At 41.1% G+C, this 26,316-nt stretch overlaps 1 long non-coding RNA gene across 1 annotated transcript in view; it reads left to right on the forward strand.

Moving 5' to 3' along the window:
• The first annotated feature begins 243 nt into the window (after positions 1-243).
• The window catches only part of LOC115370667 (uncharacterized), a 114,166-nt gene continuing 88,093 nt past the window's right edge, over positions 244-26,316 (forward strand). The window contains exon 1 of the long non-coding RNA XR_003929269.1: positions 244-550. This is a non-coding gene — a long non-coding RNA (uncharacterized LOC115370667). The remainder of the gene's footprint in view (positions 551-26,316) is intronic.

The raw sequence follows: 26,316 nt of genomic DNA on the forward strand, positions 1-26,316 counted from the left end.
TGCCCAGTAGAGTTCGCCCTGCAGCCTGAAATCCAGCCTCTAAATTTGAACAGGAGGGAGACGAGGTGACTGAGCCGACTTTTGTTGCTGCTCTCTCTCTCTCTCTCTCTCTCTCGCTCTCTGTCTCTCTTTCTCTCTCGCTCTCTCTCTCTCTCTCTCTCTTCCCGATTCTGTCATTCTCCTCTCATGACATGACTCTCTCTCTCTCGCTATCTTATTTTTTTCACCCCTCCTCTCCCAGTGTGTGTGGAGAGAGATTTTGCTATGGAAGAGCAAGAGGAGCCACAGACTTCAGCCAGCCCAAAATACAGCAAGAGGAAGTAAAGAAAATGAGAGGAAGACGAAGAAGAAGAAGAAGAGGGGGGGAAAAAGGCAAGAAAGATTCCTTTCCTCTCTCCCTCTCCTCTCCCTCCTTCCCTGTTTCGACTTTACCTCAGAAATAGCGGAGGGACCAACTTCAAAAGGCAGTCAGGAGGGAGCTGGAGTGTGAAATCTGAGAAGAGAAGCAAGATGAGAGGCAGACTCGCGCTGTGTTTGCTATGCTGTCCAGGTCAGTGCCAAGGGAAGACCAAACAACTGCTCTCTCTTTTCCTACCTGCTTTTGCTGCCTCCAAACTTCTCCTGTTTACTTGTTGTGCATAGAGGCTACACTGCTGTTAAATCTGCTGATACTCTGCACTTAATGGAGGGGAAGGGGGTGATTGGTGTGGAATTGTGTAACCAGGCTGATTGACTAAACTGACTGGCTGATTGTACACACTGCCTCCTCTCAGCGCCACTCGACTGGTGTCACCCTCAGCGTAGTGGAGTGCCGAAAACTCCAGCTGGTCCTTATCAGCACAACATATGGGAGCTGTTTTGTTGATCAGTTCAGATGTTCGGATGCGTACACGTGTTGAAACTCGCTGAATTGAGCCACGTGGTTACGATGAGGGAGAAATCACTGAGACGTAGCCCGGGAGCTTCTCACTCACGTGTGTGTGTGTGTGTGTGTGTGTGTGTGTTTGCAGGCGAGGCGGGGGGGGTGGGGGCTTGCCGCTGAGATGTATTTAAATTTATATATGGATAATTCCCTAGCTTTGTTGGGGCGTGGTCGAGGGGGAATTGCAATATGGTTATTTTTATACGAGTAATGCACCAGGCGGTTTCGCTTACTGTCACATTATGAAGTGTCAGGACATTTTGATCATTGCTTCAGCTGGATGTCTGTGCATGATCAAAGTTAAGCTGCTGATTGATTGAATGAGGCGCTCCGACTGGAAATTACAGTTGGACAGCCAAGAAAAGAAAATGAAGTATATTCTCAAGATGTTGTCTTATTTTAACACTTATTTTAAATAGATCTGCTTTCAAAATGTCCCCCTAAACCAATTTCTATATAATCAGTAGAATTTCTAAAAAAAAAAAAAAAAAAAAAAAAAAAAAAAAGAAGAAGAAGAAGTGTGAGAAAATAGTATTTATAATGGCCCCGTTCCCTGTTGATGTTGTTTTCCAGCAGTAGTGGTGGAACAAGCAGTGCCACCTCATTCTGTTCAATGAAGGCAGGAAAGATGAGGATGAGGAGTGGTTTTTTTTTTGCATCCACGATGACAATATTTGGCCTGTCAGGCAGCTCACCTGTCTGGGGCTGTCCTCTGTCCGTGGCACCCCTGAGGGCCTGTCCCATTAGCTATCCCAGCATGCCTTGCTACTGACAACGTGGTGTCAGCAGTGACCTCCCAAGAGACTTCCTGTTGACAGGTTTATTATTCCTGGCCTGTGGAAGTGGGGCACACCGTAGAGCTGCTGTGGCACCACAGACAGAGACAGGCCTGTGTGTTAACACAGCAAAGTTTTTTTTTTTTTTTTTTTTGAGTGCCCTCAAAGCTGTTTACTGCTGTTAAAGATTATATTTAGGGTTTGACTCGTATAAGGGCTTGATGTTGGCCTTTCATTAAAAATCTGATCTGGTCAGTCCATGTTGTCTCCCTCTCATATGATGGACATGATGCAGTTTGGTTGATATTTATTGTAAAAATTAGTATGCATGTTCGTTGTGAGTATTACTTGAAGTAGTAGTAGCACTATCATTACTACTACTACTACTACTACTACTATTTTTATTATTGTTATTATTATTGTTATTATTAGTAGTAGTAGTGGTAGCACTATCATTACAATTACTATTAATATTACAATTATTATTATCATTATTATTATTATTATTATTATTATTATTATTATTATTGCTGTTGGTTGTAGTTGTTGTGGTAGTAGTAATACCATTAGTATCAAAGATAATAGTAATTGTATTAATATTAGTAGTAATATGCTGCTCTTAGTATTATTAGTGTTATAGTATAGTGGTATTATTATTTTTATACATTTTTTTTCAGAGGCTTTTCCAACATAACAAGAATTGGTGTATTTATGAAAATATTGAATTTTGGCACAAATATCAGTTTACTAGCAGTTTCAGTCCAAAAATATGATTATTTTTGCTTCATACACCAGATGTGCTCCTGAATACACGTTCACCAAAAATATCAGCATTGGCATCGGCCTTTGAAAAGTCTTATTGGTCGACTGTGAATCCTACGTGTGCAGAGTGGAACGCCAGAAAACCATTACAGGCTTACTTTACAGACTCATGACACACACACACACACACACACACACACACTCACACAGTCTTTATTGTGGTCATTGGATCTTTTCAAATACATATTGGGTGACCAGGAAGTGTGTGTGTGTGTGTGTGTGTGTGTGTGTGTTTCAGTCTTTTCAACAGTTAATTTGTAGAGTTCGGTGGATATATTTATGCAGTGTGACCAGTCGTATATCTGTTTACGGTGGTTGTTGTTTTGGTCAACTGTGGCCCACCAGACGCAGCTGAACCTCCCTGCTGCTTCATCCCATTGCTCTGAAACGGCTGTGCTGCTGCTGAAGCTGCGTCTACAGGTGACTCTGTTGATGTCCTGCGGGTTGTTACTGCATGCACTGCACACTGCATGTTTGAACGTTTTAAGGCTAGATTTTAAACTTAAAACTGAAATCTCATTTTCCTTCAGATATCAGTGTTTTTATAACAGGGACCCTATTACAGGAATTGAAACATCGATTTTGTGTCGCCTCTTTTCAAATATGTTTATGATGATGTGATGATGTTCAAATTGATTTTTTGTTTGAGCTACCACATTATCAAAAATCCACCCTATTTAACAGGCCTCTGTCAGAGTAGCTGCAGTTGATGCGTCACAACCAGACTGGATTCTGATTGGTTCTCTCTCTAAAAAATTGCTGAATCCAACCAATCAGGCCAGTTTGCAGCATTTGAACTGAAAAGCCTCCACTCAGCAGGTTTACCTCATTTAAATTAGAGGCGCCGGTGTTGTCGTTCAGTATTAAGAAGACTTTAAATTCATCCACTAAACCTTTTTAACTAAACATGATTTGCACTGACTGAATAACAGAATTAGTATTGTGATCCACAGTATATTTGAAAACAAAATCACAATTAATATAATAACATGCATAATGAATGCTTGTGGGTGCTTTGTGTTAAATTCTGTAATGTGCATGGAGATATGAACAGATGCATGAGGTCCATATGGCGGCGATGTAGACAATCTCTCCGTTGGAGTTTGCTGTATCAGAACCATTAGGAGCTCAGTTCACATAACATTTATTTGAATGTCAGGATGATTTCTGTCCTCCTGGGAGACTGGGTTCCCATGCGTTCCTCCCCTGGTCCCACCCCTGATGGCCCATCTGAGGCTCCATGATCCATCACACAGCGGGCGGCCATGTTTTCTGAAAGGGCCATGAACTTGTTACCTCCCTGAGCCTCCCAGCCTGAATGTCAAACACATTTTTCTTTTCTTGTCTCCCCATTCTCTCCCCTTCCCCTTCCCAGGATCGCTGCTGTATTGAAATAATTGGCCTGCATTCAGTGCGACCAGGTCAGCGATGCTGCTTTTCAATAGAGATATCGAGTCTGGTGTCACTGTTTCCCTTTGACCTCACTTTCAAACTCCCCGCCTCCTTCGTCCATCGTCCGCCTCTGCCTGCCTCCTCTGAGGTGGTGATGGGTCACTGCAGGGCCCATGGGTGCTCTAGCTTCTCGGTGCCATGACACTGTGTCCATGGTACAGTATCTACAGCCGGCCAGCTGGCCTGGAGCTCTGTCTGGAGACTATTCTCTCTGCCTCTGTTGTCTTCGGGGTCTCTGAATCCGGCCTGCTCGACATGGCACACATTCAAAATGGCAACCTCAAGGGGCTTTTATTCCTCCAGCAGAATTCAATCACTTTTTTCTGTCTTCTTTCTGTCTCTCTGCTGAGTTATTCAGAGTTTAATGAGGGAAGGAGGATAAAGGGAAGCTTATGGTTTGCCGGATGATGGAGAGGCTGCCTTTTTGTTTCTGTTGGAGGAGCCACACAGCGAGTGTTCATGTGAAATGAGAGTTTTTACCAGAGGGGAAGGTGATTGAGATGTCTGAGAAAGAGCCAGAGAGTCTGGAAGAACAGGGGTCATTAAAGTGTCAGGGAAACTACAGCTTGTCAAATATTCTGCATTTTCAGATAGTGCAAAGGGGAGGGGGTTGGGTGAAGAGGATGTTTTTTTGGCATGTGGCCACAGCGTATTAAGAGGTATAATCTGCACTGAGGTATTATGATTATCAAACATTAATGCACTTATTTCACCATAGGCATCAAATACTTGTGTGCCTCTACACCTTCAATGTCGTGCATCATTTTAATGACTGCACCGGATTATCCCCTTACATAACAAAGTGTGGGTGTTTTGGAGATGGCTTCTGACAGTGTAGGAGGGTTGTAGACCGGGCTGGAGGAAGCACGAAACTGTCAGCGGATGACGGGGCTGTTGTGAGGTTCGGTGCGGGTCAAAGTCCATACTATGTATCAGCTGTCAGAGAGTGTGTTTGGTTTACTGGCAGGACGGGCGTCAGCAGAGACGCAAGGTTTCTCTGTCTGACATCAGAGGCGACGCTGCGAGCCGAGAGGTGGAAGGGTTCAGCTGGCTGACGCGCACGCGCACACACACACGCATGCACATGCACACACACAAACGCAGACGACACCATGCTGTCACCAAGGTCAGTGTTGGTCTATCTCTCTGGAGCTGTTTGTTACTTTTCCCCCAAGCAGTTGTACCAGCCAGATGCTGTGGACATGCAGTTCTTGGAAAGATGACATATTCGTGGTACAGCAGGACAAGTTTCAGTACATACTTGAAGGCATTGTGATTACAGGGAATTGGCAAGGTGAGGCTGTTTTTTTTTGTTTGTTTGTTTGTTTTCTTTTTTCATTGCCGCATTCAACTATATGAGTTGAGTTGTTCGGATTAGTTGTATATGATCCCTGTGGGAAAAATTTCTGTATAACTTGTGAGAAAAAAACAAAATTAAAATCTATCTATTTATCTATTAGTAATGAATAAATACTATAATACTAACAATAAAGAATAGGGGTAATGAACCTTTGTGAGTTACACACAGTTTCATCATCAGAACATGTCGAAGGTGCTACGTGTTGCATTTTTAAACATTAGTAATTTTTTTTGCCATGTTTATTGGGATAAATTGGTTATCATAAGCAAATTAGACAACTGGTGGCCTCTGTCTCATGTCTTGGTATTGTTAGTGTTTCTCTAAATTAAGCCAAAGCTTGTCTCTTTTAGTGAACATGATAAACATGTTGGAGGTAATTTTGATTTTTATTCACCTGTCATCCCTCCCACTATCTGCCATCGCCAGAGAAGCTTCCTGTTTTGTGCCGTAAAGCAATTTACCTTTTTTGTTGTGCGGCAGATTTTCCACAAATTCTGATCCAGAAACTATCGTGTTGTTCACGTGAAGCCTTTGGAACCTGATCAGATTCACTTGATTTCTTTCAATAACATGAGAAAAAAAAAATGCTGATTAGCAAAAAAAAATATAGTAACATTTGAAAAAAAAAATAGAGGAAAAAATGCAAAAATGACCAACAAATTAGCAAATAAATAAATAACTGAATAAAATAAAATTAAACTATAAACAGTATTTACAAAAAACACCAAAAATTGTAAAATTTTACCAGAAAATTCACAAAAAAATGAAAAAAGACAGAACTATTTTGAATTATTATAATTATATGTTTAAATTTAAATTACCAGAAAATTACCACACAGTTACCCTCTAAAATTAAAATAGAAAAGCCTGCCCATGGGCAGTTGGGAGTTTTAAAGGGTTAAAATGCTTCTTGCTGTGTTGCAGTAACATAAGTGTAAATATATATGGATTTCAACGAGTGTGCACCAGCATACCAGCAGTAGAGTGTAGAGAGTCGAGGAAAAATGAAATATGTACAATGAAATGTGTGGTGTATTTGACATGTATGTACTAATGCAGTGATGCATCATTATCATGTTGTCGCAGTAATAATTACAAGGATACATTTAGAGGCAAATGTTGAGGTGTTAATCACTAAAATATTTTCTTTATTCCATCTTTCATGTCACCTGTGATCACCTGTCAGTCAAATAGTATAAATTCTTCCTCGTGTTTTGAGTCGATAGAGTTTAAGTTTCTTTTCTTTGTCTGTTCAGCTGTGGTGGCTCTCGCCGCTGTGTATTCCACACAAACCTGGAACATAAAACGCATCACTTCCAGAGCATTTCATGTCATTCATTTGTTCTTCAGTTGGAGGGGAAAATGCACAGTTCTGAAAGATTTGCACCAGAGTTAATAAGAGCCTGATTTTCACCTGCACTTTCTGTTAAAAACAACACAAAACACAACATGACGCAACAACACAACAAGAAACACCATGGCCTAAGATAATGATAGATATGTAATAAAAACACAGACGCAATAAGCAGCAGGTACAGTAAATCAAATAGTAGTGATGGCACGATTAGGTGGTTTTTAGAGGTTTTAAGGTTTTTTTTTTTTGCTTTTGCTTTGTCTTGGAAAATGTGTCGGTTTGACAGAAAAGTTTTTTTTTTTTTTTTTTTTCTGCAGAGGCCCTGGTCTCCCGCACCTTGATGGGAGTACACACACTGCTTCAGGGGTGTTGGTCCCGGATCATGTCCACGGTTAGCGTTTTCAAGAGTTGAAAATCCATATCTTGCACAATTATTGCAGTGGATGTAATCTCTTGGCTTTTTGTCCAGAGTTTCCATCGTCCAGCTGTGGCTTAGTGACGTCACTCCTGCTTGAATGCTTGAGCTGTATGAAGTTTGGGAGAAAATCGCATGTGTGTGTTAATAATTTGGCAGCAGGTAGCAGCAGAAACCATCTTATATTCATACAATGCTGTAATTTCACTGCGTCGTGCACCATTTTAATGTGTTTCTTAAAAGACCCTCATGAAAATGTCACATGTGAAATACACCTTTCACACATGTGACTGGCAATATTCACATGAGAAAAGAAAACAATGTCACATATGAACTTGAACTTTTCACATGTGATTTACTGTTTTCACATGTGGAAAGAAAACAATGTCACATATGAGCCAGATATTGATTTGCTGTTTTCACATGATTGAAATTTTCCACATGTGAAAGAAAAGTGGCCACACAAAGTCAAGTGGAATTAGCGTTTTCACATGTGATTGGCCAGTGAACTAAAATTTCCACATGTGAGAAAACATCAAAACACATGTGAAATAAACCACATGTGTTTTTGGAACACATGGGTTTTTTCACATGTGAAATCATTAAATCACATGTGTACATTGTAGATTATGTGTTTCAAAGCCATGTGGTTTATTTCACCTGTGATTTCATGTGTTATTTTTTCGTAAGGGGACAGTTGGACATCCTGATTTTTCCCAGGGATTTTTCCCAGTAAGGAGCTCCATGGCTCAGAGTGTTGAGAGTGGCAAATGTAAAAAGCTTTCATGACACGGCTGTAGGTTCAATCTCAGTTGTGTTGCATCAGTTTGCGATAGAGTGCAGCAAAATGGATATTTATTTATATGAAAGTGCCACAGATTATTACTTTAAGTGCTGAAACCTATTATAAGACATCTACCTGTGCTTGAAAGGTGATTATTCTCATGCTGACCAGTGTGACTTGTCTCCCTCCAGATTGGAGCGTCCATGCAGGGAACATAATAGTGTGTTAAACCTGCAGGAGGTTGCCGAGCTCCTGCTTCAGACTGAAGCCGTGTGTGGGTGGTAGTGGTGGTGGTGGTGGGAGGGGACGTGTCTGACTTCTGGCCTCTCTCTTTTTAACTCTCTCCATCTCTTCATCTCCGTCTGTCTCTCTCCAGCCTCCCTCCACCTTTTCATCCCCTCCTTTCTCTCTCGGTGGGAGTGAGAGTCGCAGGTTGACAGCCTCGCAGGTCTGCTCATTACGCCGTGTCTGAGCCGGCGGAGATTTATAGAGATGATAAAAGCAGTCTGGAGGGCAATAATGACCACAGGCTCTGATGCAGGAGGAGGAGGAGGAGGAGGAGGGATGGGGGGAAGAGGAGGAGGTGGAGGAGGAGGGTGGGGGGGCTCTGTCTGGCTCTCCGGGCCGCTCAGCCTGCGTCTGATCATTCGCTTTGCTGCCGAAATGAGTTTTCCTGCGTGCAAAATGAAACAGCAGAAAAAAGTTGACACTGGCGTCGATTAAACAGCCCTGAATGTCTTCATCAATTTTTTTTTCTTTCAATATTTTGAAACCATCGACCTCTGTTTGGCGGTGTCCAATTCAATTAGCCTTATCACCATCAACACTGATGCGTAGGCAAATAGAAAGCAGGGTAAACTGCAGTCTCCTAGCTAGTGCCTTGAATCCCTCTGATACTATTTACTATAATGTACACAATCAATTTATGTCTTATATCAGCCTAAAAAGTGTGTACAGGCTATTCTGCAAATTTTAAAAAATGAATTTAGAAGGGTTTCCGCTCTTGCTACCGCTCATTCGGTTGTATTCTCTGAATTCGTATCGTAAAGATTTATGTCAGCCGAAAAAGGTGCTTAGATTTTTAAAACAAGCAGGTATGTAAAATGAGTCTAGGCTGAATTCCCCTCCAGCAAATCCCTGAAGTCCAGTTATTTTGATCATTCTCCGAAGATGCATGTTTGTGTTTCTGTGTGCGAGTGCCTCTTTGACTGAGAGCTGAATCAAATATAGGCTTAATTGGCTTAATTGAACAGAATTTATAGCAATCGTTGTTAACGCCTGTAGTGCAGCAGTTTATGGGAGGATAATAGAGTTGAAGAGGTAGGTGGAGAGAGCAGAAACACACACGGAGAGAGAGAGAGAGAGAGAGAGAGAAAGAGAGAGAGAGAGAGAGAAACAGTTCATGGTCCTGTCTGGCAGATGAGAGATAATAAAAACATATGGTGTGTTCACAGTGTCAGCGGCGATGTTCCCATCACCTTCCTCTTGTCTCATCTTTATCTTTTATCTCCGCTATAGATCAAGTGTGGCTCCTCACCTGGCCCAGCCCAGACTGAAGGACAAACACACACATTTTAGTTGGCCTTGGCTCTGCCTGTTCAGTCCCTCTTCTTTTTTTTTCTAATTAATTTGAATGATTTTTACCCCCACACCTCACCACTGTGTGTCAGTTTTTTTTTTTTTGTCTGGGTCAGAAATTGATCTCTTATTCAAAATCAGATATAACTGAGTCAGTCTGATGAAATGGACATGATGCAGTTTGCTTGACTAGATATTTATTCTATATACACTGCTTGTAGAGTTGTACACATTAATGCATGTGTGTATGTCTGTATTATTAATAGTATTCGTATTAGAATTAGCTATAGTAATACTGATAGTATTAGAATGAGCATTAGGATTATGGTTAGGGTTATTATTACTCATGTATTATTCAGTATATAGAGAACAGGTTAGCTCTATCCTTAAATGCAGAATCCTTGTTATTTTTGGCAGGGTTCTTTCTTTCTTTCTTTCTTTCTTTCTTTCTTTCTTTCTTTCTTTCTTTGTCCTTTTATCCATTTTTCATTATTTATTTTTTTAAAATCAGCAATAGTATTAGTATCAGTCAAAATATGGTGGTATTGGTCTACAAAAATACATATCAGTGAAACCCACAGATGAAATCTTATGTATGCTGTCATAAAAAAATATATAGTTATTTATCCATCCATCCATTCTCTATGTCCGCTTGTTCCTAATCAGGCAGGCTGATTGATCCCAGCATGCTTTGGGCCAAATTATTTGTGTTTAGTTTTTATCTGTTTAGTTCAGTATATTGCACCACTGCTGCCCTGTCTCGACCACTTTTCCTCATTAACTGTCATGGTTGGCCCCTCCACCAACTGACACACACACACACATGCGCACGCGCCACACCTCTAGCTGTGAAGAGGTTAGAGAGTGTGGCCTTTTCTTCCTAGGCTTGGCGTCGGGTCAGAGGCTGGCGGACCGTTTCCATGCCTTCCTAACCCTCTTTTGCTCTTATCCTCCCCCCATCTACCCCCCCCCCCCCCCCCCCCCCCCCCCCCCCCCCCCCCAACTCCTTCATTCACTTCCTTTACACCTGCTCTCTCCATCTCATCTCTCTCTCTTAACGCTTATCCCTCCACCTTTCCTCCTTTGTCCTCCATCTCTTTTATGGGATTTCCAATAATACAATCCAGTACCAGTACTACAAGGTTTCAGCTGAAACTGTCACTGGACAGGATTTTGTAATGAATGTTGTATGTATGGTTTGAGAAATATGGATTTTTGGAAGTCTTATATCCAGTATATTAGCACTGGAGCAGAATTGAATGCTTGAAAGCTTGTGCAGACATTTATTATTTTTGAAATTTGGCTAATTTCATGTTGAACTTCAACCTTTTTCTGCTCATGGGTGGGTCTGTCTTCGCTGTGCAGCTGAGCTTTGCTCAAACTCTCAGAACTTCATTTTAAACTAAATTTTAGCAGAGATCTTAAGGTTTCCATAGATCCTATACATGTCCTGCTGAATTACAGGGAAATGTGTAGAAAATGACATGTAGATATTTTCCATTTGATGCATTGTGACAGCTATAAAACCATGGCGTCTCTTGTTTGAATATTTCACTCTGTATACAGTAAGTGTAGCTTCAATGAACCAGCAGATACAGAGCATGGATGTGACATTGTCATACAATAATAAAAAAATATATATTTTTTCTAACTTTGAAGCTACTTAAGGGAAATTCACGGAAAAATGAGAGTTGCAGGGGTTAAAATTAGCACCATAAAGACGGTTTGAATATGAAAAATATAATAACATAGTTTTAAAACATCCAGTTTTACAAGTTAAGGGTATTACTACTAATAATAGCACATATTCATGCACATTTGAGTGAAATCTAATTAAGACGCATTAGAATTAATTCAGGTTAAGGGTTTCTCATAGACAACCAGTGCAGTAATGATCAATTCTACACTAAATAGGCAATCAAACATCATATCAATCATATCAGAAGGAAATGGCAAACAAACATCAACTTCTAAAACGAAACCTGTTTTCAATATTAGGGCAATTTCATCCCAGTTTATTAGCATACTCATATATTGGTCGAGCTCATCGCTGCCCCCCTTCCTCTGCCCCCCACCATGCCAGATTAGGTCAGATGAATAGGGTTAGCCCTGACACCCCCGGCAGATGATCCTTCAGTCTCTGCCACTCAATGGAGACCTTAGCAGCGGCGGAGGGCTTCACTCGGCCAAAACGCTGTGGGACGCCATGCTTTTCAGCGTAGAAGACTCTGGCTTATAATGGAAGCATCTCTCTTCGGGACACTCGACAGAGGCGAGGACCTGTAGTGTCATGTCTGCACTGGCACAGTTAACATCCTCTGCCAGATTCTCTACCATGTTACCCTCTCACGCTGAGTCCAAACTAATAAAGAGCGTGTTTGTTCCATCTGCCAGGGCTGCCCACTGCTGCTTTTCCCATGACCGAGGGACCGCACTCTTATGAGATGGCAGCTAACTTACAACCAAATCAAACTCGCCTGCAATAGGAGGATCGTTTTAATACGTTGCCCTGTACAAATTTATGTATACTTGCTGCGGCTTCATGTTGTTCATTTATTTTACACTCCAAGCCAGCAGGGTGCACAGGATGATTAAAGCGGTAACTGAAACCAGAAGTAGTGGTTGCAAAAACTCAGAGAACCGCAGCAACAGCTGTGGTGAAAAAAAAAAAAAAAAAGAAAAAAAAAGTCAAAGGCGGCTTAGGGAATCTGAGGATTTGAAAGCCGTTTGAAGTCGTCAGTCATAAAGGTGCCGATGTCGTCTAACAAGCTATGAAAGCAGAGCCTCCAGATTTACTCTAAATTTATTTCGAAGAGTCCACCGTGAGATGTGAACAAAAGACCTTAACCTGTAAGAAGAAATGGGGATGCTTTTTTTTTTTTTTTTTTGAAGGGGGCCGCGAGTGAAGACTAGTTCAACCACTGTGGAGGCTGAAGCCAGTGTGGTGCTTTGTTGTTCCAGCAAATGAGTGCTTTTGTTGGTGCAAACCTGCAGAAATCCACTGCCAGGATACCACGGCCTTCACTAAGCTTGAGAGAAATCTAACCACCAGGTAGTCACCCTTATAGCTGCAGAGTCAATGAAAATGTCTTTGATTTCACCTGCTGTATCAATAACCACCATAAAAACTGTGCATTGATGTCTCTTTTTTGCAAGTAACCAGCCATTTCAACAATTTAAACAGCCATTTGAGTGTTTTTGTGATGAAACAGGATGCTGGATTGAATAGCTTGAAGTTTCTGACCGACTTTTAAAGGATCAAAGTGTGTCCTGTTTTTTTCACTGTTAGGGACTTACACTGATGTTATAAGGTTTTAGACAAGGACAGTGCTCAATCACTGTTTTTGGCAAGGAGGCCTAAGGGTTAGAGGGACTATCCAAACAGGAGGCTTCACAGATTTGACTCCTGTCCATGTTTCAAGACACTGGACACCTACAGTGCCTTCTCCAGACTGCCCTTTTGGGAAACCTCTACATGTGTGTTTTGTCTTGGGATATGCAAAGAAACAAATTCCTAGTTACACAGTGCTCCAAAAATGAGCCGTTTCAATGGCTCCACTCCCTCTCTCTCTCTTTTTTGCTCTCTCTCTCTCTCTCTCTTTACTCCCAGTTCCATTTTCTGGCCCATTCATATGGTAATAGAGGTCAGGAGATGAGGGGGTTCTCACGTTCAATGTGAAACTTGGCCCTTTGTGTTGCCACGGCTCAAGCTGCCGTGACAGAGGCCAGAGGTGAAATTGAAATCAGTTGAAATTCCCCAGTGAGTCTGGCCTTGGGCTGGGCTGGGCTGGACTGGGCAGGGCTGGGCTGGGCTGGGTGTAGGGTGCAGGCTGCCTCTCTGTGTATGGGGAGTGTTCCTGGGTGTTGGATAACCACGGGCTTGGCAAGCTTGGGCCCGAGCCAGGGCTTCAGTTTGATCATTGAATATGACTGGTGTAAGGACAGAAGAGCTGCACCATCTCTTGGTTATAACTAAGGTCTGATATGTTTGTCAAGGCCAGTGCAGCTACCGAGAGTTTTGGATTCGAATCTGCCAATACTTGATATTTTACAGTGAGATGCAGTTCAACAAATTTTGACAGTTTGATGCCCAAAAGCTTTTACAGGACCATCCCAATGATTTTGAATTTTGGCCCCTTTACTACCACATTTTACGAGTCAATTATAGTCAACCATTTTGCGAATCATGAGGGAGTCCTAAAGATTTCACAGCATATAATCAAAATTGATTTTTAAATTTGAGTTTTTGGTTGAAACAGCCACCTTATAATGAACAAAGTCATCAGCATTCATGACAGAACTGATAACTGGCTGTGTAGAGGAAAGGTTTCCCCAGGGACTAGTTTCCGGTAGAGAGAGAAGATCAAAATACTGTCATTAATGTACACTTTAAAGACCATGCCGCATTTTTTTTTTTTTTTTTTTTTTACAATTTACCCATATTTTACACGATAACAAATTTCCAAACATGCAATCAAAATGCTTTCATTATCAAATATGATTTTTTGGTTGAATCAGCCACCTTGTAATGTTCTTTCGTGGCTAACAAAGTCCTGGCCATTCATAAACCACAGAACTGAGAACTGGGCTGTGTAAGACAAATGTTTCCCCAGGGACTATTTTTCCTGGCAGAGGGACTGTATCACTCATGCAATTTAAGTCATCAAAACACAACATTGCTGTTGCTTTTAGGAAAACTAATATGGAGGACCTTATTACAGTGATGGTGTGAGGAAAGTTTGAAGTTTCTGAATGTTCATTTTCATATTGTAGTGGAATGAATGGAAACTAATAGCTGGATAAAGGAAGGAGGAAAAATTATAATGTGACTTTTTACTTTGGGAAAAGATTAGCAGAAACATGAAGTTACATATACATTTTGTAGATATTATGCCAATCACTGGTCTGTTCCTTTCCTCTTGTATGTGAAACAGCACTTGGACCGTCAAGGGACAGTAAAACTCCACTGAAAGCCAGACTAATGAACCTGATTTAGATGGGTTAGCAGCTCCCTCAGGCACAGTGATGCAAGGATTTCACTGCAGGTGTGCACATGTTATAATATCTTCAATATCAGGTAACGGTCAGGACTGGTTTTGGGTAAAGCTGGGCTGCTCCGAGGTTTTGACACCACTTCCTCTTACGCAAACCTCCTGCATCCCACCACGCTGAGCTTTTTCTGCTGTAGGCACTTTGCTTTCAGAGCGGCCTGTAAGGCGTTCTTTGTTTATGCAGAGTTCAGAAACCTGTGAAAAGACTGCGTACCCCAGCTTACTGATTACAGAAATAGTTCTTGGGGTTACTTGCTTGTAATTTAGAGCTTAAGGCCTCGTCAGTTCTGGGTTGGACCTCTAAAGTTACGCTGCAGCTCTGGCAAACATGACCTGTAAACATGATTAAGCACTTTGCCATGCCCTGCAATCATGCGCAATTTTCATGAATTATGTCATAATTATGTGTCTCTCTGCAGCTACAGTTTGTTATTCTTTTCGCCCGAGCCTGAAAAAAGACAAATTATATGTTAAATTTCCAGCACAGGTAATCGTGCGGGAGCAATCAGATACTGAAGGTTGTGGCGAGATAACTCGGTGGTAATTTTGGGAATGTCCTTGGTAAGGTTAAAGCTAACAGCATTTTTTTTTATGAATAGAATCCATTCTTTGTGTGTAACCTTGAGTAGTAGTGGGAGCATTTTCTCTTCAGACAGGCGTGAATTCAACCCTCCACGATCCTGCCTCAAAAAACACGCTTGTGTCCTTGGGGCCTCCTAACCATGAGTCATAGCTGCATTTACACACATTTATAAAGGATTTTGTCAACACAAACACTCTGTAAGATAACACGTGTCTCCAAAGGATGAAAAGGAGTAGAGAGGTAAGGAATGTGCATTTTAATTGGGACTGAAAATGCAGTTGCATGGGGAATCAAAGGAATAGTAATAGAAGAAGAAGGCAGTCGCAAAATTTCACTGTTCTGGCAGGAGCAGCACAAGATTTGTCTTAACTGAGGTGTACTGAGGTGTGTGATTTCATAAGCAGTCACTCCACTTAACTATGCCACATTTTCCTGTTGAGTGTCCTGTTTCAGGAAAGACACAGAAATGAGAGGTGCTATTTTTCGAACCGCTTTCAACGTCCACCCACTGGCGGTAATTCTGGGAAATAGGAGACGGCTATTTCCAGCTTAACTAATGTTGTTGCAGGCCTCAGAGAGAGCAGCAACCAGCCCGTCAGACTGATAAAGAAAAAAGACAAGACGAAAGCGCATTGCAAAATTCATAGCCGCCTCGCATCGTAATTCTATCACATTTGTTTATTTCTTAGTGAAGGAAGTTGCGGTCTGGGTGAAATCCATCAAGGTTTTCAAAGCATTCCTAAGAGACACACACGTTATATATTAGGTGTGTGTGTGTGGTTAAAAAAATCCTGTTTACAGTGGGAGTCTGTGTTTTCCATAGGAGTCCCTGCTACCTGCCACTCCAGCATATTTACCCTCGTGCCACCTTACAGTGCAGGGACAATATGGAAGTAATTATGGTGCGGTAACATTTGGCTCCTGGTGGAAAGAAAAGTAAACTCATGGTATTGTTAAATATAATTAAACCACTCTGTCGCCCCAAGTCGGCAGTGGGCTAAGCAGGCACGAGAGCCCCAAGGGACGAATCCCATTGGTTCTGCATTGTTTGATCCAGCTACCCAGAACCCCCTGCCACAGCCTGCGTATGGCCGCTGTGGACTGATACCGCTGGACTGGAGCTGCCACTCTGCTGGTAGTCAATTTGCCACCCCCCCCCACAAGATATTCAATGTCATTTAATTTATGAAAAGTAAAATTCAAGCCCTCACACTGATAACTAATGCACAAGTGGCCAAGAGCGACATTTTGAGCCGAGTGTTAATAAAAATGAATATATTAACTGTTATGTAAACGCGCATATTATAATATTGATGCCCAGTGAAATCCATGCATCTCCGGTTTTGGTCATTTTCATGTTTTAACTTTGAGGATGTACCTGCTTCTCTGTGGCTTCTGAAAGATCTATGCATTTTTTCAAAAATTATTAGGTAACAAAAAAAAAATGCACATCATCAAGCTAAAAAGACAGTTTCTCTTTTGTTTCTGAAAAGCTGACATTCTGGAAGTGCATGGATTTCACTTCATCAGCGATGTTACGTTAAATATCCACGATCCCATCATTCAGCAGTCGTATCATACTTTAAAATCACAGCATACCTTTAAATTTAATCATTGTCCTTACAATTAATAAATAAATGACAAACATTCAGCGTTTTCCCCAGAATGTTGTTCACAGTAAGTTGGAAAAGCCTGGGAAACAGCATTTAGATAAAGAGACACTAAAACTCTTCATTAAAACCCAGGATATTAATAATCAAATCAATTAACACTTTGAACCCTGAGCAAATTAACTTGCTATCATAGAAAAAGAGGGGTAAAGGTGATAATTACATGAGGGAAAAAAATATTGGATAAAAAAAAATACAAATTATTAGAAAATTATTATTATTATTATTATTATTATTATTATTATTATTATTATTATTATTATTATTATTTTAACCTGAACATTGGCAAAACATATTATAAAAAAAAAAACAAAACAAGGAAATGATATATGTTATTGATGCTATTTATTAGATTTATTAGATTTCTTGTGTTTCCCAAGAATGTGACCCCATGGAACCTGAGCAGTTTTACTTGGAAAAAAAAGTGATGAGAACATTAGCAAGAAATGACCAGAAAAAAAAAACAAAAACAAAAACAAAAAACAAAAAAATGAAAAAAAAAATAAATACAAAAAATACAAAAAATAAAAATTACCCTCAATATTTCTAAAAATAAATATCTGAAAATAATAAAATAAAATAATAATAATAATAATAAATCCTCCAAAAAAATAAAACGGTGAATTCTGCTCAGAGGGTTAGGTTGAGGTCCTGCTGGTGCAGCTCAGATAAATGACACCGTAACCAGACGACCTCCTGGCTCTGGTCTCTTTGCGCTGACGGGATCGGCCCGGTCCTCAGCAGCAGGACAGGATCAGCTCAGTGGATCCCAGCAGAACTGATATATCGGCCCCCTTCCCCTCCTCCCCGGTGGAGCGAAGCGGGGCCGCTCTGAGGACATCTGACAGGCCCGGGGCAGCAGCGTCACACGGGCTGATGGAGAGAGAGATGGATTTATTTATCCTCTTTTTCTGGGTGTTTCTCCTTGAATCCTGGCAGCAGGCCAAGCACCACAGATGATGTTTATTTTGTCATCGGGCGTGAGAGCTGCATGTGCGGTGGAATGAACGCTCTCCCTCCTCTGCCATCGCTCCCTCCCTCCCTTGCTCCCTCAGCAGGATTTGCGCTCCACCGTTCAGGAAGGCCGCGTTTGATTCAAACTACGATAATCCTCATCATTATTGTCCCCAGATATATTCCTTTGTTTTTCAAATTTCAGAGCTGGGTTGGACTGACGTGGGCTTTTCTTGGCTGATGCCGTTATTGTTATTTTTAGATTCCCGCTGCTGATATCTGACATTTTGTGCCAATAGGGAATATCTGTAAATTTGACCAATTTTATGGCAATAAATCACAAGGTTTCAGTGTTACCAGATACACAAAGGTCCATAAACAGTGGACTAAAAGACTAAAACTCTGACAACATAATAATGACACTAATACTAATAAAAAATAATAAAACATTGAGCAGGAGGATTTTTTTTTTTTTTAATTATTTCTTTTATTTTACTTATTTTGATTGAACAGTTACACTATAAATATGGTATAAACTCCATCAAAAGACATGGACTGTATCTAAATTTCAATAAAAAGAAAGAAAAGCCCTAGAATATCAGCAAAACACTAATACTGTGCCCTAAAGGGACCCTTGTAAATATAAATACAGTTGTATACTTGTAACTTTTAAATATATCATTTATTTATGTATTTGGTATTATTAAAGGGTTTTTCCCCTGAATGTTGTGTATATATATATATATATATTTTTTTTTAATCCCTGGACATTATTTTTTCTTGTTTGATTTATTTATTAATTTATCTTTTTTTTTTTTGGTACTAATAATCTGTTTGCTTATTTTTTGTTGTTTTTTTTTGTGGCTCATTTGCTGATCACCTTTTACTCCGTGTTTTTTTTTTTTTTAAACAAATCAGGTGAATCTGCACAGGTTTGAAAGGTCAGGTCAAATAGTTTAAATGTCATACTTTACTTAAACATCAACAAATCGTAGTGAGATTAAACCGGAAAGAAGGAAATGTTAAAATGATACGTCACACATTGTGACACATTGTGTCACATTATTTCTAGTGAATTAAATTGAGTGAAATGAAGTGAAATTAACAAATCCTCATTTTGCTGAGAACCGACCCCTCTCGGAAGCCACTGGACCCCATTTTGAAATCACCGCTATATTAGTCCACTTGTGAATTTCTTCCATGTTACACAAGACAGCGGCTGCGTGTGTCTGGTCGATCCCGTTTGGCCTGGTGTCGGGCGTGGCTGCCTCGGCGTTTGGTGTGGACAGATGACTGACAGCCGGGAAAGAGTTGTGGAGGAAACATGAGAGACAAGAGGAGGCGCAGTCAGAGAAGATAGGAGGGGGAGGAGGAGGAGAGTGTGGTAAATTAAAGCAGAGGTAGAAGAGGGGGATAAGCAGAGTATCCCCAAGACTACTTTATTTCACGGTGTAAAAATGACTGCTTCTCACCACACACTATCACCCTGTGTGACAGGTAATTATTTTGGCGACCAGTAGACCTCCCCGTCGCCTCCCTGCCAACCTGATATCTCCACCTCTCTCAGGGGGCCATCTGTGCTCAGCTACCCCAGATAAGTGAGAGGAATGTGGGCCAACCATGCTGTGATGTGAGGGCGGGGGGGCCCTGGAGCCCAGATCCTCCAGGCTGGGTCTTCACTCTCACTTTGTTCCTGATGGGAGTGTGGAGAGGAGCGAGGGCTTGACGGAGTCAGGGAGGGTGTGGCAGACAGCAGCACGACGTGGAGGTTTGATTTTGGTGGTGGAGGAGGGAGGAGGAGGAGGAGGGGGAGGGGGTGAGTCCTATCCATCCAACACAGCCTCCTCACTACCATTTTGTGAAACGAACACAACACATATTCACATTTTTCCCATGTGAACGGTTTGGTTTTAGGCAAGCAGATCGACTTTTGGTGAAGGTTAGGAACCGCAAAACAGTTTGTTTCGGTTCTCGGTTATTTTTCAACCCAGAACTGATCGTGGAAACGTCGGGGGTTTTCAAAACGTATTCTCCAGGGCTGGAAATGTTTTGGCAAATTAAGAAACATCCCTAAAGTTTTGGAGAAGTCAGGGAAATTCTTAATAATGATTGTACATGTTGAGCTGGAACCTGAGGATTATTTTCATTGTCAGTGAATCTGTCGGTTGTTTTTTTAAACTATCAATTTATCATTTCAACTGTAAAATGATAAAATTGGTGACAACTGGTTATCACATCTTCCCAGACATAACAAAAACTCTTTGAGAGCCACTAGCGGTTTTAGGCATGGGCGATGCGGGCAGTCGCCCGGGGCAGCATTTTTTCATGTCAAAAAAAAAAAAAAAAAATCATCAGCGCCACTCACCTGTCAGATACGACGGACCTGACCGGGAAATGCAAGTTATAACCAGCAAATGTTTGTAATTTTTACTTGATAAATGACTAAAAACCATCATCAAAATTATAATCAAAATATTAATTAACTTTTTGTCGATCGACTAATAGATCAGTTGACTAGTTGTTAATTGATATTTCTACCTTCTCAAAATCACCTGTCATATCATTCTGGGAAACTAGAGTCAGAGTCCAGAGAACTGGCGGTTGCCATGAGACATATTTTAAATGACATCATAAATGCAGTCATCGAAATTTAGTATGTAAATATGGACAAGTTTGGGAATTTAATTAGAATTTAATATGCAAAGAAGTGTAGAAAGTCTGCAATTAACTTTTATTTCTCTTCAAACCTGCAAAAATACACCAATGCGACTGTTTCTGTGATGATTAAAAAACTTTACTGAACTTAAACTTAAGTGTACCAATGCGTATTGATAGCAGTTGTCTTTATCAGGGTGCATGTGCCATAATTATGCAGGTACGCATTTAAAAGTTCACTAATGTCATTATTGACGTTGATTAATTAGCACAACAATAACAGATCATAACAGTAGTAGATAATAACAGAAAATTGCCTACTACAATGAATTCAACTAGGAAAGCTGTCTTTTATGTTTTGTCTCTCATCATCTAGCTGTGATTTGCTGTTCAAAATATAGTACAACCTCATTCATAGCTTCGTTTTTCAGAAACGTACAACCTGCTCCAGCTTTTCTCCGGCTTCAGACTCCAATGGGGCAACTGTTGAAGCCTTCAAAAATATTAATAAACTTACTTCTTTTGAAAACACAAAGCAGAGATGTCTTTATATTTTATTTTGGTGGGAAAAAAAGGTTTCAGTCCATGTCTATCAGGGTTCGACTTCATTCGGCTCTATACTGCAAGCCTCCTGTTTCCAAAAAAGCCAGTTCATAAGACTTTAATGGTTGGCCCATTGCGTTCTGTTAGGAAACCCAGTGAGAGGCTGCAACAGGGCACTGGGCTCCTCAGAAATAAAGAAATATATCAGTGAGGTTGTACTAAATGATGAGAACAAAGTTGGGTTGAAAAACAGCATTGCTGAAAGTTTCCCTCACAGCTTGTAAGGTGGCATGGTCGTTGGCACTGTCGCCTCACAGCCAGAAGGTCCCGCTTTGATTCCCGGTCGGCCGGTCACACTCCTCTCTGTGTGGAGTTTGCATTTTCCACCTGCGAGTGTGGGTTTCCACTGGAAGCTCTGGTTTCCTCCCACGGTCCAAAGACATGTAAGTCAAGTGAGTTGTAGACACTAAATGAAAGTGAATGAGAGTGTGGATACCCGACCTGATGTCAGGACCCGATGGTCAGGCCGGGGTTTGGACAAAAATTTTGAAATTATAAGGAAGTGTGTCGGCTATTTCAGGTGGCAACTACAACCTAGTGAAGGAGGAGAAACAAAATCTGGGACTCAGGTTGGGTTTGGACACAAAAAAAGAATGACTGTCGGGTTCGGGTTGGGTTCAGTTACTATGCCCCTGTCTCCTGTCGGGTTCGGACAAAAATCCTCGGCCCGATCCGAAGTCCAGTGTGAATTTGTGTCTGTCTGCCCTGCCTGTCCTTGTGACCCTAATTAGGACAAGCAGCATGGAAGACAAATGAATTAGTATAAAACTTGTCCCATCCACCCGCTCCCCTCTCCAGCCTGGTATTTCAGTTTTCAAATTTACCGTTTGTCTTAATTTTAGGAGCCAGTGTTCATTGCTGTGGTGTTTCTGCACTGTTTCTTCCCAGAGATCACTTTTCAGTCAAACACTCCTGTCTATGCCTTTAGTTTTTCTGTTGGTTGAGTTAAACTCTCTGTAGGTGGCGCTCTTTCCTTTGTTCAGTCATCATGGTTATCACTGCCCATGCTAACTACTTACTCTGATATTCACACTGAAAGACCGTGCTGTTTCCACTCCGAGTTTCCCCGGTGTTGGTTGATTTTTGTTGGCTGAGGGATTTGGATCTTGCTAACAGATCATGTCCCCTCGCTGCGATGTTTATGGAAAGTTACGGTGGCGCTGCTGCATCAGTTTAGCCTAGCTAGCTTAGCTTAACTTTAGCCAGCTACATAAATGTCACCCTTTGTGCTGTTTAATTTCCTTGTGAAATGGGTCATGACAGAAGGGTCATGATATCTTGTTCACTGCCAAAAAGCCAATGAAAAAAACATTTTGATGAATCATTCGGTGAAGTCGGGCTAATCCCAGCGCTGTTCCTGTGAGTTAGTTTCCTTGGCTAGCCTAGAGCCAGGCTAACAAGAGGCTAATTTGGACAAAAACAGACTTTCCCGTAGGTTTAGGTGATAAATGAACTTAAACTTCTGCCAAATCCCATCGGAAGAACACAAAAAAAAACATCTTCCCCTTCCAGAAATCCTTCAACACACACTGCTCTGAGTGTTTTTAGTGTTAATTTATTTAAAACAACATCAACAGCAGCGTCTGTAACTTTGCATTAATATCCTGTACTGGAGCTGATGTGATTGTCTGATCTCTCTGGCTCTGGCACCGTTTGATTGGCTCAGCTCGTTTTTCACCAGAACTGTATTAATTGCTCGATTTTTTTTAAGCAAAGGTGTGATTCAGGGTGTGAAACTACTTCTTTTATTCGAAAGCGCCTGTGCACCGCTGGGGTTTTCACCAGGAAAGAGCCAGCAGACACCAGCAGAGCGTTGAGAACAGGAAAGCTTGACAGGAAAGCTCTCATGAACCGGATGTAGGCCGGATCATTACTGTGTTTTATATCAATCAGATAGTGAGGAGCAAAACTGACATTTATTTTGATGGGAATATTGTAGATTATCACTTAAAAGGGGCTTTGAAAACATCTCAAGGTTTTCAAGAGTGAATCATAAGCCTCCTCTCCTTCAGCCGTGTTTTCAGTCACACTGTTGTTATCCGGCTTTATCCGGCCAGACACGCGAGGCTGGGACACTCGGCCAATTAATAAGAGCAGAAATGCAAAGGAACGGCTGAAGCATCTCACACTTGGATCGATCTGACTGCGGTGACACTTTCAGTGCATGTGTGTGCACGCGCCTGTGTCTACGTATGTGTATCTTAGTGTGTATATCTGTGATTGATAGCCCTGCACTGGGGAACTCAGACACTTAGGCGTGCACACACACACACACACACACACACACACATACACACAGTGGCTGGACTCAGACATGCTGCAATACCTGCAGCTCGCCTCTCTGTTGCTATTACTCATTCTACCTACCACAAGGGGAATGTCAGGCTCTGGCACACACACACACACACGCACGCACGCACGCACGCACGCACGCACGCACGCACGCACGCACGCACGCACGCACGCACGCACGCACGCACGCACGCACACACACACACACATACACACACACATATACACACACACACATTTGTGCATGCACATCTTATAGTATTGCAGTATTGATTGCGAGGCACAGCTAGAAGCTGGTCAACACTGTGTGAGACCAGCACTCGCTGGCCACCTCGGAGGTTTCTCATGCTAATTATTGCGGCGCTGTAGTCACCTTGCCACAGAGCGGGGAGCGAGTGTGTGTTTGATGTGCACCGCAGATCTGAGCGCCTGCATGCAGCTGTCACTGAGCGTCCCTACCGCTTTAATGAAACCCCACTCGTTAACCTGTGATTTACAGCTTTAATTACCGCTGATAAGCAAGTTCTAATGGATTACTTAGTCGACTGCTCATTGAGAGGCATTAGGTGAACTGCTATATTCAAAGTGAACAGTTTCTGGTGAAAAGCGTCTTTTATTTAAAGCTGCTCTATTATTATTTTTTTTAAGATCAATATACCATACACAGGTTGTGTGTTTAGTGATTCATTTAAGACTGAAAAAAATCCTCTTATGTGTTAAAATGATAAACTGATAAATCAGATTAAATAAACCAATGCCTTTCCTAAAAACCTGTTTCAGTACTTACAATTCTGCCCTTTTCTTACTTTCTTTCCGAAAATTCAGATTTTTAAAATAAAGAAATTAATGTGTGTGTATCTATATATCTATATCTATCAAGCTAGCTATATATGTGTGTGTACATTATACATATATATATATATATATATATATATATATACACATGCATATAAATATATATGTATGTATATGTGTGTGTGTGTGTGTGTGTAGATATATATACATATATGTATCTTTATCTACACACATGTATATACATGTATATAAATATATATATGTATGTATATGTGTGAGTGTGTGTGTATACACTTTTAAATCAGTATAAAACAAAATTAAAACCTACAAACAAATGTTAAAGAAACTATGTATGTGAATTTTTTTTTTTTTTAAATAAAAAAATATAATAAATCTAATTTAAAATACAGCAATGACAATAATAATAACGATAAAAAAGCAATTTTCCTTCAGGTGTCAAAGCACTGATGTTAAAAGAGGTTCTGCTGTGGACTGTTTTCTGGTGCTTCACTTTTTCCTCTAGACGGCAGGAAGGAGGAAAAAGGCTCAAACAGTCCAATAGGAAACTGGAGTCAGCAGCTTCTCATCCAATCAGAGGAGCTGCTTTTTACCCGTCAGCGTTTCGGTGATGGACGGAGTGTGTCACCACCAAACGGACACCCTCTTTTCTGTTAGTGTGAGGCAGATGTTCTTACCCCGACTTGTTACCATGCATTACACACACATCTCAGTTTCCCCCTGGCAGATGGTCAGCCAGTCAGTCAGCCAGTCAGTCAGCCTGCTGGCCGGCAAACGCTTCAGTCAGTCAGTCAGTCACTGAGTGCGAGTTAGACGAGAGAGGTATTACACCTACCAGAATGACTGACTCCACCTCCAGGGGTTCAGTCCAGTTCAGTTCAGTTCAGAAAACTTTATTTATCCCAACGGGGCAATTCATTTGCAGCTTTTCCACATGCATCCCATACAACCATCAGAGTCAAGGAAACAATAACGCACATGGGCACGTAATAATTAATTGCATAGTAAAAACAGTGCTCAATAAAAACAATAGAATCTGTGGTAAAATCCCATGAATAAATAAGACCAATAAATAGACAATTCTCTAAAATATAACAGTTTCATCTAAAATGAGTAGGGTCTGTGTTTAAAAGCTTGATAGCAGAAGGGATAAAAGACTTTGCATAGCGATTTGTCTGACTGTTGGGCACATTACAGCGACGACCGGAAGGCAGCAATAAAAACTCAGTCGACAGAATGTGGTCTGGTTGGCTGATTATTGTTTTTGCCCTCTGAGCAACTCGCTCCTCCCAGACTGTGCCCAAATTCCTCTGCTTGGTGCCAATCATTTTCGAACACACTTTAACAATTGTGTTTAAGCTGTTCTTCTCCTTCACAGACAACCCATTGAACCAGCAGATAAAGGAAAACGTTTTTCAAAACTTTCAATAAAAGGCTTTCAAATCTGGACCCACTGGATATGCAGTTAGTCAGCAGCACATAGCCTCGATTCTTGTGGAAATATGAAGTTGACATCATTTTACAGCTACGGGTTTCACCTCGGCTTGTACTTTTTTGGGTTGTTCAACAGTGACAGTAACAGTCCAGCTGCAGGAAAAATATTTAGAATCAAATCCAGTGATCATTTTGTAGAATTTATCCCCATTGAGCGCCTTATAGTCTACTCTTGTTAGCAGGTGCTCAGCACTGCCCCCAATGGACAAATGACTGTACTGCGTTCTGTACTGCCGTGATCCAGGTTGTATCTTTAACAAAAATACTGTATCTGACAAAATGTTATTGTTTCACCGCTTTCTGATTGATGAACAACTGAAAGACAACGGATCCTAAAAATTCAGAGGCACTGCGGGCCACATTTCAGGGTAGAACAACATGTTTTATCACCTATTAGCTACTGTTAGACAATAGCTAACGTTAGCATTCAGCTACTGTCTAGCCAAATTTACCATTTAATATCACTACATGGTACAATAGGTGTGACTTAATTATGAATTACAAGCGTACACCTTTGACTCATTTCTTTTTAAGTCCACTAAAGTCTGGAAGGTAAACCCACAGGATGTGATGAAGCTAGAAGAGTAGCGTTAGCCGTCCTGCTGTGTTTTCACCTCAGAAATGTTCTGGCAACGTTATGTCACGTTAAGGAGCACATCATTTAATTCCAAGTTTTAGCAGGTGGACTTAAACAAAATGTCTAAGATGTTTATTCATATTTCATAGTAATTTGCCTAT

The sequence above is a fragment of the Myripristis murdjan genome, chromosome 13 (assembly GCF_902150065.1).
Source record: "Myripristis murdjan chromosome 13, fMyrMur1.1, whole genome shotgun sequence".
NCBI classification, from domain to species: domain Eukaryota; kingdom Metazoa; phylum Chordata; class Actinopteri; order Holocentriformes; family Holocentridae; genus Myripristis; species Myripristis murdjan.